Raw genomic sequence first — 16,491 nt, 5'->3', positions numbered from 1 at the left:
AGCTAACTGGCGGTGATAAGGGACCCTTAGGCCCCATTCACACGTCCGCAATTCTGTTCCACATTTTGCGGAACGTAATTGCGGACCCATTCATTTCTATGGGGACAGACTTTGTCCCGTTCGGATCCGGAATTGCGGATCTGCACTTCCGGGTCCGCACTTCCGTTCCGCAAAAATATAGTACATGTCCTATTCTTGTCCGCAATTGCAGACAAGAATAGGCATTTTCTATATAGTTCTGGCAATGTGCGGATCTTCAAAATGCGGAAAGCACATTGCCGGTGTCCGTGTTTTGCGGATCCGCGGATTCGCAAAACACATACGGACGTCTGAATGGAGCCTTACAGGGGGGTGATCAATGACAGGGGGGTGATCAGGGAGTCTATATGGGGTGATCAGGGGTTAATAAGGGGTTAATAAGTGACAGGGGGTGTGTGTGTAGTGTAGTGTGGTGCTTGGTGCTACTTACCGAGCTGCCCGTGTCCTCTGGTGGTCGATCCAAGCAAAAGGGACCACCAGAGGACTAGGTAGCAGGTATATCAGACGCTGTTAACAAAACAGCGTCTAATATACCTTTCTGATGCAAATTTTTAAACATCTACAGCCTGCCAGCGAATGATCAGCACTGGCAGGCTGCAGATTAACTTCAGATTTGCTCGCTGCTGTGAACGCGCGCATATGCACGCAAGCGTTCATGCGAAATCTCGGGTCTCACGAGATGACGCCAATAGGCGTCGCTGAGACCTGAGAGCGCTGCCGCCCGGACGCCTATCGGCGTTACAGTGGCGGCAAGAGGTTAAAGAAGAGCATCTTTTGGAGGGAAAAAGCCAGCCTTGTTTACCACCAAAAAACAGACAGGCTGACGTTTTTAATGTCTAGTTTAGCTATGTAGTTATGTCTGGAAATATTTTTTTATCCGGAAAAACTGCTGTGTCATTGCGATTAAGTATCATTAAAGTTCTAATGTAAGTCTATGCCAGACCGGAGTGGTAACTTTGTAATTGTTTGTGCTTAGTTCCTCCACTCCATCCCTCCCACTAAAAGGTTTCAGTCTAGCTTGAATTTGTATATTAGAAGAGCAGTCAGAGCCCCTAGTGTTCTTCAGTTAGGGACCAGTGCTTGGATGGGAGACTCATGCCAGTCTGCATGAGTGACCGGAAGAAGATGCTGACATGGGGACGCTGAGCCACAGACCATGGGTCACCAGTATAGTTGAGCGAACACATGGATGTTCGGGTTCGAGAAGTTCGGCCGAACTTCCCGGAAATGTTCGGGTTCGGGATCCGAACCCGACCCGAACTTCGTCCCGAACCCGAACCCCATTGAAGTCAATGGGGACCCGAACTTTTCGGCACTAAAAAGGCTGTAAAACAGCCCAGGAAAGGGCTAGAGGGCTGTAAAAGGCATCAAAATGTAGTTAAATCCCCTGCAAACAAATGTGGATAGGGAAATGAATAAAAATAAAAATAAAATAAATAAAAATTAATAGCAGAGAATCAGGCTTCATGTCAGCAGAGAATCAGTCTTCATGTCATAGCAGAGAAACAGGCTTCACGTCACCCACCACTGGAACAGTCCATTGTCAGATATTTAGGCCCAGGCACCCAGGCAGAGGAGAGAGGTCCCATAGCAGAGATTCAGGCTTCATGTCAGCAGAGAATCAGTCTTCATGTCATAGCAGAGAATCATGCTTCACATCACCCAACATTGGAACAGTCCATTGTCATATAATTTAGGCCCCGGCACCCAGACAGAGGAGAGAGGTCCCATAACATAGAATCTGGCTTCATGTCAGCAGAGAATCAGTCTTCATGTCATAGCAGAGAATCAGGCTTCATGTCACCCACCACTGGAACAGGCCACTTTCAGATATTTTTAGGCCCCGGCACCCAGACAGAGGAGAGAGGTCCCATAACATAGAATCTGGCTTCATGTCAGCAGAGAATCAGTCTTCATGTCATAGCAGAGAATCATGCTTCACATCACCCAACATTGGAACAGTCCATTGTCATATAATTTAGGCCCCGGCACCCAGACAGAGGAGAGAGGTCCCATAACATAGAATCTGTCTTCATGTCAGCGACTCAGCAGAGAATCAGTCTTCATGTCATAGCAGAGAATCAGGCTTCATGTCACCCACCACTGGAACAGGCCACTGTCAGATATGTTTAGGCCCCGGCACCCAGACAGAGGAGAGAGGTCCCATAACATAGAATCTGGCTTCATGTCAGCAGAGAATCAGTCTTCATGTCATAGCAGAGAATAATGCTTCACGTCACCCAACATTGGAACAGTCCATTGTCATATAATTTAGGCCCCGGCACCCAGACAGAGGAGAGAGGTCCCATAACATAGAATCTAACTTCATGTCAACGACTCAGCAGAGAATCAGTCTTCATGTCATAGCAGAGAATCAGGCTTCATGTCATAGCAGAGAATCAGGCTTCACGTCACCCACCACTGGAACAGTCCATTGTCAGATATTCAGGCCAAGGCACCCAGGCAGAGGAGAGAGGTCCCATAGCAGAGAATCTGGCTTCATGTCAGCAGAGAATCAGTCTTCATGTCATAGAAGAGCAATCATGCTTCACGGTCACCCACCACTGGAACAGTCCATTGTCAGATATTTAGGCCAAGGCACCCAGCAGAGGAGAGAGGTCCTATAGCAGAGAATCTGGCTTCATGTCAGAAGAGAATAAAGTATTCAAGTCATAGCAGAGAATCATGCTTCACGTCACCCACCCACTGGAAACAGTCCATTGTCAGATAATTTAGGCCCAGGCACCCAGGCAGAGGAGAGAGGTCCCATAGCCGAGAATCTGGCTTCATGTCAGCAGGGAATCAGTCTTCATGTCATAGAGAGAATCATGCTTCACGTCACCCAACTTTGGAAACAGTTCATTGTCATATAATTTAGGCCTCGGCACCCAGACAGTGGGAGAGAGGTCCCATAACAGAGATTCAGGCTTCATGTCAGCAGAGAATCAGTCTTCAAGTCATAGCAGAGAATCAGGCTTCAAGTCACCCACCACTGGAACAGTCCATTGTCATATATTTAGGCCCAGGCACCCAGGCAGAGGAGAGAGGTCCCATAGCAGAGAATCTGGCTTCATGTCAGCAGAGAATCAGTCTTCATTTTTATGAACGTCAGCTTGTCCACATTGGCTGTAGACAGGCGGCTGCGTTTGTCTGTAATGACGCCCCCTGCCGTGCTGAATACACGTTCAGACAAAACGCTGGCCGCCGGGCAGGCCAGCACCTCCAAGGCATAAAAGGCTAGCTCTGGCCACGTGGACAATTTGGAGACCCAGAAGTTGAATGGGGCCGAACCATCAGTCAGTACATGGAGGGGTGTGCACACGTACTGTTCCACCATGTTAGTGAAATGTTGCCTCCTGCTAACACGTTCCGTATCAGGTGGTGGTGCAGTTAGCTGTGGCATGGTGACAAAACGTTTCCACATCTCTGCCATGCTAACCCTGCCTTTAGAGGAGCTGGCCGTGACACAGCTGCGTTGGCGACCTCTTGCTCCTCCTCTGCCTTCGCCTTGGGCTTCCACTTGTTCCCTGTGACAATTGGAACTGCTCTCAGTAGCGCGCTCTACCAAAGTGCGCTTGTACTCGCGCATCTTCCTATCACGCTCCAGTGCAGGAAGTAAGGTGGGCACATTGTCTTTGTACTGGGGATCCAGCAGGGTGGCAAACCCCCCCCAGTAGTCCCGCACACGTTAAAATGTGGGCAACTCTGCTATCGTTTCGCAGTCACCTGCAGTATGTAGTCGCCTCAATGTGTGCCAGGCTGCCCCCAGAGGTAAGGACAAGCTGTACTCCTGTGGGAGGCTTATCGTCCATCGTCCTGTGTTTCCCCCCAGCCACGCACCAGTGATGGGCCCCCCGAGCTGCGTTGGGATGCACACCACCGATGTGAACATGCTTCATCCTCATCCTCCTCCACCTCCTCCCTCATCCTCGTCCCTCCTCGTCCTCCCAGTAGTAAGCCCTGTCTGGCCACATTTGTACCTGGCCTCTGCTGTTGCAATAAACCTCCCTCTGAGTCACTTCGCAGAGACTGGCCTGAAAAGTGCTAAAAATGACCCCTCTTCCTCCTCCTCCTCCTCCTCCTCCTGGGCACCCCTCCTCTTCATCATTGCCCCTAAGTGTTTTCTCAAGGAGACATAGAAGTGGTATTGTAACGCTGACAATGGGTCATCGCCACTGGCCCATGTTGGTGGAGTACTCGAAACAGCGCAACAGGGCACACAGGTCTCGCATGGGGCCCAGTCATTGGTGGTGAAGTGGTGCTGTTCCGGAGTGCGACCTGACCCGTGCGTGCTGCAGCTGAAACTCCACTATGGCCTGCTGCTGCTCGCACCGTCTGTCCAGCATGTGCAAAGGTGGAGTTCCACCTGGTGGGCACGTCGCATATGAGGCGGTGAGCGGGAAGGCCGAAGTTACGCTGTAGCGCAGACAGGCGAGCAGCGGCAGGATGTTGAACGCCGGAAGCGAGAACAGAGGCACAGCCACTTTATGCAGCAGCTCTCGACATGTCGGGGTACTTGCGAATGAACTTCTGCACCACCAAATTCAGCACATGCGCCAGGCAAGGGATGTGCGTCCAAACCGGCTAGTCCCAGAGCTGCAACGAGATTTCGCCCATTATCCGCCAACACCAGGCCGGGCTTGAGGCTCATCGGCAGCAACCACTCGTCGGTCTGTTGTTCTATACCCCGCCACAAATCCTGTGCGGTGTGGGGCCTGTCCCCCAAACATATGAGTTTCAGAATGGCCTTCTGACGTTTACCCTGGGCTGTGCTGAAGTTGGTGGTGAAGGTGTGTGGCTGACTGGATGAGCAGGTGGAAGAAGAGGAGGAGGAAGCTGAGTAGGAGGAGGAGGCAACAGGAGGCAAAGAATGTTGCTCTGCGATCCTTGGTGGCGGAAGGACGTGCGCCAAACAGCTCTCCGCCTGGGGCCCAGCTGCCACTACATTTACCCAGTGTGCAGTTAGGGAGATATAGCGTCCCTGGCCGTGCTTACTGGTCCACGTATCTGTGGTTAGGTGGACCTTGCCACAGATGGCGTTGCGCAGTGCACACTTGATTTTATCGGATACTTGGTTGTGCAGGGAAGGCACGGCTCTCTTGGAGAAGTAGTGCCGACTGGGAACAACATAGTGTGGGACAGCAAGCGACATGAGCTGTTTGAAGCTGTCTGTGTCCACCAGCCTGAATGACAGCATTTCGTAGTTTAGAAATGCTGGCATTCAGGGCCAGGGATCGAGGGTGGCTAGGTGGGAATTTACGCTTTCTCTCAAATGTTCGTGAGATGGAGAGCTGAACGCTGCCGTGTGACATGGTTGAGATGCTTGGTGACGCAGGTGGTGGTGTTGGTGGTACATCCCATGTTTGCTGGGCGGCAGGTGCCATCGTTCCTCCAGAGGCGGAGGAAGAGGCCGAGCGGCAAGCAGCAGAAGAGGTAGCAGGGGGAGCCTGAGTGACTTCCTTGTTTTTAAGGTGTTTACTCCACTGCAGTTCATGCTTTGCATGCAGGTGCCTGGCCATGCAGGTTGTGCTAAGGTTCAGAACGTTAATGCCTCGCTTCAGGCTCTGATGGCACAGCGTGCAAACACTCGGGTCTTGTCGTCAGCAACATTGTTTGAAGAAGTGCCATGCCAGGGAACTCCTTGAAGCTGCCTTTGGGGTGCTCGGTCCCAGATGGCGGTGGTCAGTAGCAGGCGGAGTCTCTTGGCGGCGGGTGTTCTGCTTTTGCCCACTGCTCCCTCTTTGTCTTTTGCTACGCTGTTGGCTCGGTCTCACCACTGCCTCTTCCTCCCGAACTGTGAAAGTCAGTGGCACGACCTTCATTCCATGTGGGGTCTAGGACCTCATCGTCCCCTGCATCGTCTTCCACCCAGTCTTGATCCCTGACCTCCTGTTCAGTCTGCACACTGCAGAAAGACGCAGCAGTTGGCACCTGTGTTTCGTCATCATCAGAGACGTGCTGAGGTGGTATTCCATGTCCTCATCATCAGGAAACATAAGTGGTTGTGCGTTAGTGCATTCTATCTCTTCCACCCCTGGGGAAGGGCTAGGTGGATGCCCTTCGGAAACCCTGCCAGCAGAGTCTTCAAAACAGCATAAGAGACTGCTGCATAAACTTGAGGCTCAGACAGTTTCCCTGATATGCATGGGGGTGATGTGACAGACTGATGGGCTTGGTTTTCATGCGCCATCTGTGAGCTTTCTGCAGAAGACTCGGTGGGAGATAATGTGAACGTGCTGGATCCCCTGTCGGCCCACACCAATTGACTAAATGTCTGTACCTGCTCAGGCCTTACCATCCTTAGAACGGCATTGGGCCCCACCAAATATCGCTGTAAATTCTGCTGGTTACTGGGACCTGAGGTAGTTGGTTCACTAGGATGTGTGGCTGTGGCAGAACAGCCACGTCCTCTCCCAGCACCAGAGGGTCCACTAACACCACCACGACCATGTCCGCGTCCCTTACTAGATGTCTTCCTCATTGTTACCGTTCACCACAATAAGAAAAATATTATTTGGCCCAATGTATTGAATTCAAATTCAGGCCTTTTTTTACAGACATCTAACACTATCTGGCTATCTATTTAGGTACCGTATTACACTAATACAGGCACAGCAGTAATGACAGATTTAGCTGAATATAAATTTGAGGCCTATTATTTAGGCGCTGGGTGACAGGTATACGTTTGCGGACAGAATTAGACTTGGATATGCACAGTAGCGTGTGTGTGAAGTTATTGAGAATGACCCTATCAGCACTTTGAATCTAATATACCCTTTTAGGGATAGATTTAAAGTAGGCCTGATACAGCAGAAACCACTAATTTAGAAAATTGCTAGGTTGGGAATTGTATTGCAACCCAGAACAAAAACTGTGCTTTGATGGACACAAAATAACTTGAGCAGCTACAGCAATTGCCACAGATTTAGCTGAATATAAATTTGAGGCCTATTATTTTGGCGCTGGGTAACAGGTATACGTTTACGGACAGAATTAGACTTGGATATGCACAGTAGCGTGTGTGTGAAGTTATTGAGAATGACCCTATCAGCACCTTGAATCTAATATACCCTTTTAGGGATAGATTTAAATAACCACACTATTGATGGTTAAATGGACTTGGTGGCAGCTTGCCCCTGATGTAGGATATAGCAAAAAATAACCACACTATTGATGGTTAAATGGACTTGGTGGCAGCTTGTATTGGCGCACCACAAGCCACAAAATGGCCGCCGATCACCCCAGAAGAAAGTGACTGAAAAACGCTCTGGGCAGCCTAAAAACAGTGAGCAATTGAATAGCAGCAGTTCAATGATCCACAGCTGTAGATCGATCACTGTATTACGTGTTTTGGAGGAGTTAATCACTGCCTAATCTCGCCCTAACGTCACAGCTGCAACCTCTCCCTACACTTGTAACAGCAGAGTGACGTGCAGCGCTACGTGACCCAAGCTTATATAGAGGCTGGGTCACATGCTGCACTGGCCAATCACAGCCATGCCAATAGTAGGCATGGCTGTGATGGCCTCTTGGGGCAAGTAGTATGACGCTTGTTGATTGGCTGCTTTGCAGCCTTTCAAAAAGCGCCAAGAAAGTGCCGAACACCGAACCGAACCCAGACTTTTACGAAAATGTTCGGGTTCGGGTCCATGTCATGGACACCCCAAAATTCGGTACGAACCCGAACTATACAGTTCGGGTTCGCTCATCCCTAGTCACTAGCCCTGTGACCGAGGAGCAACCCGGACTACTGAGCTACAGACCGTGGACCTCCAGGGTTTAGCCAGGGTACCAGCCTTCTGAGAGTGAAAGGGACAGCTACCTCAGGCCTTTCTTCAGCATCAAACCCTTTTTCTGCCAGGGAGGAGACTGGAGAAGCCAGCCCTGTGCCTTGCTTGCATTATTTTTGCACCTGAATTCCTCAAGTTAAGAAGCACACTGGTTTACTGCAAACCCTGACTCTCTTGACTTATTTCCCATTGGGGGGCTCCATGTCTTACCATTCCTCCTGGAGAGTAGCAACACGTGGTAACTAGTGTTGGGCTCGAATATTTGAATAGCGAATATTATTCGTGAATATCGGCACTTCGAGAATTCGGAAATATTTAGAATATAGTGATATACAGTAGCAAGAAAAGGTATGTGAACCCTTTGGAATGATGTGGATTTCTGCACAAATTGGTCATAAAATGTTATCTGATCTTCATCTAAGTCACAACAATAGACAATCACAGTATGCTTAAACTAATAACACACAAAGATTTAAATGTTACCATGTTTTTATTGAACACACCATGTAAACATTCACAGTGCAGGTGGAAAAAGTATGTGAACCCTTGGATTTAATAACTGGTTGAACTTCCTTTGGCACCAATAACTTCAACCAAAGGTTTCCTGTAGTTGCAGATCAGACGTGCACAACGGTCAGGAGTAATTCTTGACCATTACTCTTTACAGATCTGTTTCAGTTCAGCAATGTTCTTGGGATGTTTGGTGTGAATCACTTTCTTGAGGACATGCCACAGCATCTCAATCAGGTTGAGGTCAGGGATCTGACTCGGCCACTCCAGAAGGTGTGTTTTCTTCTGTTTAAGTCATTCTGTTGTTGATTTACTTCTATGCTTTGGGTCATTGTCCTGTTGCAACACCCATCTTCTGTTGAGCTTCATTTGGTGGACAGATGGCCTTAAGTTCTCCTGCAAAATGTCTTGATAAACTTGGGAATTTTTTTTTTCCTTCGATGTCAGCAATACGTCAGGCCCTGACGTAGCAAAACAGCCCCCAAACCATGATGGCCCCACCACCATACTTCACAGTTGGGATGAGGTTTTGATGTTGGTGTGCTGTGCCTCATTTTCTCCACACATAATGTTGTGTGTTTCTTCCAAAAAACTCAACTTTGGTTTCATCTGTCCACAGAATATTTTGCCAGTACTGCTGTGGAACATCTAGGTGCTCTTGTGCAAACTGTAAACGTGCAGCAATGCTTTTTTTTGGACAGCAGTGGCTTCCTCTGTGGTATCCTCCAATGAAATCCATTCTTGTTTAGTGTTTTATGTATAGTAGATTTGCTAACAGGGATGTTAGCATATGCCAGAGACTTTTGTAAGTCTTTAGCTGACACTCTAGGATTCTTCTTCACCTCATTGAGCAGTCTGCTCTGCACTCTTGCAGTCATCTTTACAGGACGGCCACTCCTTGAAGAGTAGCAGCAGTGCTGAGCTTTCTCCATTTATAGACAATTTGTCTTATCGTGGACTGATGAACAGCAAGGCTTTTGGAGATACTTTTATAACCCTTTCCAGCTTTATGCAAGTCAACAATTCTTAGTAGTAGGTCTTCTGAGAGCTCTTTTGTGCGAGGCATCATTCTCATCTGGCAATGCTTCTTGTGAAAAGCAAACCCAGAACTGGTGTGTGTTTTTTATAGGGCAGGGCAGCTGTAACCAACACCTCCAATCTCATCTCATTGATTAGACTCCAGTTGGCAGACACCTCACTCTAATTAGCTCTTGGAGATGTCATGGGTTCACATACTTTTTCCACCTGCACTGTGAATGTTTACATGGTGTGTTCAATAAAAACATGGTAACATTTAATTATTTCTGTGTTATTAGTTTAAGCAGACTGTGATTGTCTATTGTTGTGACTTAGATGAAGATCAGATCACATTTGATGACCAATTTGTGCAGAAATCCTTATCATTCCAAAGGGTTCAGATACTTTTTCTTGCAACTGTATATTCTTAATTTTGAATATTCTAGATTTTTTTTTTAACAGTATCCTCCTTTCCTGCTTGTGGGCCAATGAGAAGGCTGCAGTGTCTTTGTCTGAACTTAGCAGCATCCCTAGCAACCAATAGAAAAGTTGCCTACACCATACTATATAAGAACCTCCCCAGCAGCCCTTATATGCAGTATTTTGCAGATCTGAGGGAGAGAGCAGTGTTATTGCTATGCTCTCTGCTTTTCTGTGTCATTACATTAGATAGATAGTTATTTAGTATATATATTTATTTATATATATATATATATATATATATATATATATATATATAATACAGATAGTTAGCGGGAGATAGTCAGTGTAGGTTAGATATTGATATCGTGTAGCTGATACGTTCTGCTATCCATACATACATGCTACATACTGTACATACTGCTGTATCTATGTATGTATGTATCTACGGTATGCTACATACATACATACATAGTGCTATGATGTCGCAAGTTCACAACAATACTTAGTCCACCAATCACTAATTGGCCAGCATAGCGTTGGGACCACCCCAAACCCGGCCACTGCAAGAGAAGTGATGCAAAATTGGCGAACTGACCATTTTGATACTTTTTTCTAATACGCCATTTGCCGTATTAGAACATATTTTTATATTTTAATATATTAGAGTTTTCAGATGTGTTGATGCCAATGATGTTTATATTTTTTATTATTTATGTATTTCTTTTTTTATTCTATGGAAAGGGCGGTGATTTACAATTTTATATTTTTTTAATTTTTTTTTTACAATTTTTAACATTTTTATTTTTTTTAAAGACTTTTACTATACTCCCATAGGAGTATAGTAAAATCTCTAATCGCTGATTTCTAGAGATGAGAGATGAGAGGACTCCCCTGCATAACGGAAATGGGATGGATCAGTTTTGTAGCCCATAGACTTCTATTATGATGGAATGAATAGCGGAATGCCTCTAAAGGTATTCCGTTATGCATTCCATCATAGAATTGCTTTATTGTCCGTGGTAACCGAATCCATAACGCAATTCACCTTTTCCCAGTAAACAAAGCATGAACGAATTTCATAATCTGAAATTCGCTCATCTCTACTGATTTCCTATGTTGACTTGCCAGTTGCTGGCTAAAATAGGAACTGCCTCTCTAATATGCTGAGTCTCTTCAGGGAGACTCAGTGTATTAGAATTAATGACCGGCATCCCTGATCGCCATACGGGGGTGCTGGTCTTAACCCGAAAGTGCACACTTCCAGGTTTTTCACCATTTAGATGCAGTGTTCACACTTGACCACTAAATCTAAAGGCTTTAATGACTGTGATCAGCATTATTACCAGTCGGGGACATTAGCTGCGGGCCTCTGCTGTTTGAAACAGCAGACACCCGGCGGCTATGTCGCCTGCTGCACATGTAAGCGGGCGCCATGTTTAAAGACCCCCCGAAGTGAAGGGGTTAAGGAAATCAAGTGCTTGTTGTCAAAACAACTCCATTTACATTAATGGAATTGAATTTCAGTTTAGAAATTTCTGCAACAAATCTGTCACACAAGAATATCCCTCTACGGGAAATATCTACTGAACTCAAAGTTAGCAGCTTCACATACAGGTTTGTCACAGAAAACAAGACTTCGGCATCTTTCAGACGGGCGTTGCCGGAAAATGTGCGGGTGCGTTACGATTTTTCCGAGCGAGTGCAAAACATTGTATTGCGTTTTGCACTCGCGTGAGAAAAATCGCGCATGTTTGGTACCCAAACCCGAACTTCTTCACAGAAGTTCGGACTTGGGATCGGTGTTCTGTAGATTGTATTATTTTCCCTTATAACATGGTTATAAGGGAAAATAATAGCCTTCTGAATACAGAATGCATAGTAAAATAGCGCTGGAGGGGTTAAAAAAATAAAAAATTAAAATTTAACTCACCTTAATCCATTTGCTGGCGCTGCCGGCATCTCGTCTGTCTCCCTCTTTGCTGAACAGGACCTGTGATGAGCATTCATTCTTGGACCTGTGGTGACGTCACTCCGGTCATCACATGATCCATCACATGACCCATCACCATGGTAAAAGATCATGTGATGGATCATGTGATGACTGGAGTGACGTCACCACAGGTCCTGGAATGAATGCTCACCACAGGTCCTGTTCAGCAAAGAAGGAGACAGACGAGATGCCGGCAGCGCCAGCAAGTGGATGAAGGTGAGTTAAAAAATTTTATTTTATTTTTTAACCCCTCAAGCGCTATTTTACTATGCATTCTGTATTCAGAATGCTATTATTTTCCCTTATAACATGGTTTTAAGGGAAAATAATAATGATCGGGTCTCCATCCCGATCATCTCCTAGCAACCGTGCGTGAAAATCGCACGGCATCCGCACTTGCTTGCGGATGCTTGCGATTTTCACGCAGCCTCATTCACTTCTATGGGGCCTGCGTTGCGTGAAAAACGCATAATATAGAACATGCTGCGATTTTCACGCAACGCACAAGTGATGCGTGAAAATCACCGCTCATGTGAACAGCCCCATAAAAATTAATGGGTCGGTATTCAGTGCGGGTTCAATGCGTTCAACTCACGCATGGCATCCGCACGGAATACTCGCCGTGTGAAAGAGGCCTTAAAGGTAAAAAAAGAAATCCAAAAGCACACTGCTGCTTAATACATAACTTTTTTTTATACCCAGTCCTGTGTTTCATTCTAAAAACTGCACAAAATATTTTGCGATACGAGCTTTGGGGTACAGCCACACTACAACTTCTTTTTAGCGTTTTCTTGACTTTTAAAGTTTTTTGTCACATTTCTTTCATATTTTTTTTCTCCCCATATACAGTGGCGGAAATAATTATTTGACCCCTCACTGATTTTGTAAGTTTGTCCAATGACAAAGAAATGAAAAGTCTCAGAACAGTATCATTTCAATGGTAGGTTTATTGTAACAGTGGCAGATAGCACATCAAAAGGAAAATCGAAAAAATAACTTTAAATAAAAGATAGCAACTGATTTGCATTTCATTGAGTGAAATAAGTATTTGAACCCCTACCAACCATTAAGAGTTCTGGCTCCCACAGAGTGGTTAGACACTTCTACTCAATTAGTCACCCTCATTAAGGACACCTGTCTTAACTAGCCACCTGTATAAAAGACACCTGTCCACAGAATCAATCAATCAAGCAGACTCCAAACTCTCCAACATGGGAAAGACCAAAGAGCTGTCCAAGGATGTCAGAGACAAAATTGTAGACCTGCACAAGGCTGGAATGGGCTACAAAACCATTAGCAAGAAGCTGGGAGAGAAGGTGACAACTGTTGGTGCGATTGTTCGAAAATGGAAGGAGCACAAAATGACCATCAATCGACCTCGCTCTGGGGCTCCACGCAAGATCTCACCTCGTGGGGTGTCAATGGTTCTGAGAAAGGTGAAAAAGCATCCTAGAACTACACGGGAGGAGTTAGTTAATGACCTCAAATTAGCAGGGACCACAGTCACCAAGAAAACCATTGGAAACACATTACACCGCAATGGATTAAATCCTGCAGGGCTCGCAAGGTCCCCCTGCTCAGGAAGGCACATGTGCAGGCCCGTCTGAAGTTTGCCAATGAACACCTGAATGATTCAGAGAGTGACTGGGAGAAGGTGCTGTGGTCTGATGAGACCAAATAGAGCTCTTTGGCATTAACTCAACTCGCTGTGTTTGGAGGAAGAAAAATGCTGCCTATGACCCCCAAAACACCGTCCCCACCGTCAAGCATGGGGGTGGAAACATTTTGCTTTGGGGGTGTTTTTCTGCTAAGGGCACAGGACAACTTATTTGCATAAACGGGAAAATGGACGGAGCCATGTATCGTGAAATCCTGAGCGACAACCTCCTTCCCTCTGCCAGGAAACTGAAAATGGGTCGTGGATGGGTGTTCCAGCACGACAATGACCCAAAACATACAGCAAAGGCAACAAAGGAGTGGCTCAAGAAGAAGCACATTAAGGTCATGGAGTGGCCTAGTCAGTCTCCGGACCTTAATCCAATCGAAAACCTATGGAGGGAGCTCAAGCTCAGAGTTGCACAGAGACAGCCTCGAAACCTTAGGGATTTAGAGATGATCTGCAAAGAGGAGTGGACCAACATTCCTCCTAAAATGTGCGCAAACTTGGTCATCAATTACAAGAAACGTTTGACCTCTGTGCTTGCAAACAAGGGTTTTTCCACCAAGTATTAAGTCTTTTTTTGTTAGAGGGTTCAAATACTTATTTCACTCAATGAAATGCAAATCAGTTGCTATCTTTTATTTAAAGTTATTTTTTCGATTTTCCTTTTGATGTGCTATCTGCCACTGTTACAATAAACCTACCATTGAAATGATACTGTTCTGAGACTTTTCATTTCTTACTTACAAAATCAGTGAGGGGTCAAATAATTATTTCCGCCACTGTATGGCTGATGTCCAAAAGGGTATAAATCTCTGCAAAACATCTATCGTGTGCAAATATAGTCTTTCAAAGTGCAATTTTATGTGCACTTTTTCATAATTGTGCTTTTTCATAAGGTATATCAGTCTATGTACTCTTTGCTAGTGGCACTGAAAAGTAAAAATCCAAATAGGAACATACTCAACTTAGCTGTGCATGACTATGTATCACTGCAATATCTACAGCTAACGAAGTAACATGCTATCTATAATATTAAAACCAAACCTTTAATCCCCATACACAATTTCAAATGTGTTGTTGAATTTACTTTCAATTAAATCCTGATTTTGCTGGTTTCCCCCGAGGTCAAAATTATTACTTTCACAATTTAAATATTTATATTTTCATTATAACAAGCAATGCCTAATATAATTGAATACTGGCTGAATATTTCATGGATACTTATTGCAATATTTCTAAAGTCTTTCTGTATATATTATAGTTTAATACGGTCATGAACAATGTAAAGTTATTTATTTAACTTTTTGCAATATTTTAATATTTTTGAAGAGATTTATAGAGGCTGTTCATGTTCTAGGGGTTTTCTGAAGACCCCCCCTCCCCACTCTTGTGGCCGGACCTGCAGATAGAATCATACCTGCTCCCACAGCTGGGTTCCTCGCTCACACACACTAAAATGGTATAAATAAAAACTACAGATCATCTTGCAATAAATGAGCCCTCACGCAGCTCCATAGAAATAACTATAAAAAATGTATGGGTGTCAAAATATGGCAACATGTTGTATATGGACTAATTGGTTTCCATACATGGCAGACCTGTAGACTAGATATAGGTCCCTGCCTTGCTCTTCCATCTTCTTCTGAAATAACTTATATGTCACAGCCGCTATTAAACTGATCTTGGCCATTAGAGCAGGAATTCAGATGTCATTTGACACTTGAACAACCTGCTTCACATGGTGCAGGACTACTGAGCTGAGCGTATCTGACTGCACTATGACTTAAGGTCCCTTTTAGTGCCTGCCAAAAAAATGCAAATTGGCTGTCATTAGGGTTACATGTATGTGTAACGGATCTCCTGGCACCCCGACTGCGTACCTCCATTGATGGATGCTCCTAGTACTTCCCGAGGACTGCAAGCACTCCGCTCTACACCGAAACCACCACAGGGACAAGGAACAGGAACAGCTCTTACAAGAGCTAGGAGTTATAGCTAGGGGAGTATACAGCATATAGCAATCCCCATACACATCAAACAAGGCTCTATGTTGAACAATTCACAGGGGTAATTAAATACGTGTGTTGTAGGTATATATCAACTGTATATCACTGAATAGTTAACCTACTTAAAACGTAACTTTTATATTGATTATTTTCTAAAATAAGTCCCACAAAATTATTGTAAATGACTGCAATTGATTTATCTGGCAAATGAGCAGATGTTTAAAGGTATAAGGCACCACATTCAACATATAATAATGCTGTTTGTAAAAAACCTGAATTTTTATCACCACTCACGGTTTGATGTATACTTCATTCAGGCTATTGTGGAGGCTTTAGGTCCCAGGCAGGTGGGCGTGTTCATTGAAAGTAATCCTTTTGCATCCATGGATCTTGTTTGCTGCTTCGTCCGCTGTAAATATGGTCCAAGAAGGTTTGTTAATATTCCTGCCCCTCTTTATAAAAGTAGGATAGGGTATTGGGAGATATATCCCTAATAGTCTATTAGGCCCTGCCTGAAAGCGGAGAGGTCTCCCGCCTATATGCGGAAGAATCACCCCCTAAGGAGCGACCCCACTTATCGATGGCTGACCTTTATAATCTCACCCTACATTGGTACCTCCCAATGCCTGCATAGCCAGATATTCCGTTTATTCCCAATGCGTTTCCTCTGTCAAGATATGCTGTCAGATTCATCAGGGGATGAAGAAGATATAAATACGGCTCAATAGCCGTTAGCTAAATCGCTATATTTTGATGCTCCAACTGTTTAGATGCAGTCCAGAGCAATGTCTGAAACTTTCTCCGTAATATACCCAATGAAATTAAACTAATTTGATACACATGGGTCACTTACATTTCCCACGACGTGCGTTCCATCTTGCCGGAAGCGGACCCGGAAGCTTATCGCTCGGCGCATGCCGGTATCCATTTGTAAAACGCATGGATGCAACAATCATGCGTCCAAAAGAGCGCCCACAGGAAATACGGCGCATGCCATTATTCACTGTGTAACACATTGACGTCACTATTGTGCGTCGGAAAAAGCGCCACAGG

Source organism: Bufo bufo, chromosome 4 (assembly GCF_905171765.1).
Source record: "Bufo bufo chromosome 4, aBufBuf1.1, whole genome shotgun sequence".
In the NCBI taxonomy this organism is placed as follows: Eukaryota; Metazoa; Chordata; class Amphibia; order Anura; family Bufonidae; genus Bufo; species Bufo bufo.
The sequence above is the reverse complement of the archived record's forward strand: the minus strand, read 5'-3'. Positions refer to the sequence as shown.